The sequence below is a fragment of the Heloderma suspectum genome, chromosome 3 (genome assembly GCF_057233095.1).
Source record: "Heloderma suspectum isolate Gila_16-S chromosome 3, 16-S_ref, whole genome shotgun sequence".
Lineage (NCBI taxonomy): Eukaryota > Metazoa > Chordata > Lepidosauria > Squamata > Helodermatidae > Heloderma > Heloderma suspectum.
Window position 1 is genome coordinate 233,026,218 of NC_139460.1, and position 2,119 is coordinate 233,028,336.

Consider the following 2,119-nt stretch of genomic DNA (forward strand, 5'->3'; position numbering starts at 1 on the left):
AGGCGGCCTCACGACGCATGCGCAGCCTTTCTCGCTCTCCCCTCCCCACCACCCAGTCACTCCCTTTTTTTTTTTTTTTTTAAATCCAATTACACCTTCGCTCTCGAGAACGGCGGCTGAAATCTCGCGCGTGCGTATTGGGGGAAACGAAGCCCTTGGCGAGGCTCCGCGGGACGGCCTTTTCCGCCCACGCTGCCTGCCGCGCGAGGCTGTCGCGTAGGAGCCGGCGTCCTGGGCGAGGTCGCGGTCCTCGGCGCTGCTTCTTGGGAGGTCGATCTCTTGGAAGCCGGCAGGGCTGGGTCGTGCTGACGAGACGTGCGTGGGATCGGGCCGTTGGCAAGGGGTCTTGAGCCCGCGCGGAGCCGGCCGCAGCAGCGTTTGTTACTAGTACAGGACGCGTGTGTCCTGCACCATACGCGTGTGTTCCTCGCCGCCACAGAAAGTGCCCACGCCCCAGCACTGTTTTGTGCGGGAAAGCTCGCGTCTACTATAAAAGTAAATTCAGGGCATAATCCTACGCGTGTTTAGCCGGGAAAGAAGCCGTACAACTCCCAGCATTCCCCAGCTGGCTGGGGAATGCTGGGAGTTGTACGGCTTCTTTCCCGGCTAAACACGCGTAGGATTATGCCCTTAAATGCTCTACATCAGCCTTTCCCAACCTGGCGCCCACCCTTACGTTTTAGACTATGGCTCCCTCACTGCCGTGCTAGCAACCTGAATGGGTTGGAGCAAGAGTTGGTCATACTTAGAGCAGATCCACGACTAACTTAAGAACCATTTATTTCGATGGGTCTACTCTTAAGAATGATTAAGTCTGGATCTTTTCTAACCCAGTGGCCAAGATTGCGCGATAAAAACCACCCATCGTGGCTTCAATAAACCATAGTGGCTTGCTTTAATCCCTGGCACGTACTGGATGCCATTTCCTTAATCACACGTCTGGGCACAGCTTGTCGTGTTGTCCGAACCCAGGTGGAATGGCTTGTTTGAGAGGGAAACAACCCTCAAATAACCCATGGCCTGTTGTAGGGTTAGTTGAGGATTGTTTCCCCCCTCAAACAAGCCATGCCACCCGGGTTCAGATGACATGACAAGCTGCGCCTTGGTGGGTAATCAGATTGTGTGATTGTATCTGGCAGCAGAAGCATAGAAAACAGGCACCATCCCTTGCTGCTGTCCACAAGAATTTCAAACAGGAGTCACTTACTCTGGAGTAGTAACATTGACTATTGGCTTGCTGAATTGCAGAATTAGGGATTGCAGGGTAGGTAGCTAGCTCTATTCTTGACAGTTGCTCTCTGAATATTAAAAAAAAAAATCAGGAGTTTTGAGAGGGCAGAGTGGGTGAACCTAAACATGTTGCTCACATGCCACTGCAGTCAGTCTAACACTTTCTGTTGTGAGGAACACACACGTATGGTGCAGGACACATGCATCATGTACTAGTAACAAATGCAGGTGCAGCTAGCTCCGTGCTCTTTGCACGGGCTCAAAAACCCTTGCTAACGGTCCGATCCTATGCACACTGCATCCTCTTCCATTTGATTGAAAAAGGCCTGTCTACTCAAGTGTAAGCATTCTTGTTTTAGTGGCTGACAGTGATTTATACACTTTCCGTAAATCCAAGCAATTTAAAGGGAACCAGTATATCCACCAAGGGAAATACTGCACATATGCATTTCTCTTTAAACTGCTCTCAAGATCAAAAATCATCAAACTTTTTGAACTTGGAGTCACTATCTTGTTTGTTTACATACAACATCCATCTTTTTTACACTATAGGGCATTGTGTTTAATACCTGTTGTGTTTAATACTCATCCATGTTTTGGATGAAGAAAACAACTGGATGTAACAGTGAAAAAGTTCCTCCTAAGATTACTCTCTGCGTATGCAAAGCAATGTGATGATGTTAGTGGGTGAGAGGCAGGAAGAAAGGGGTTGATACTTCGTCATTAGAAAATATTTAGGGTCCACATGTTTTGCTAGCTATTAAATCATAAAGCTCCATTGCCAAAGGAAAGCTTTTTTTCTTACATAGCTCAGCACGGGTTGTATGGTTCCCAGCAAAGTGTAAGTAACTTGCACTGAAATCAGCTGGGTTTATTTCAACTTTATGTA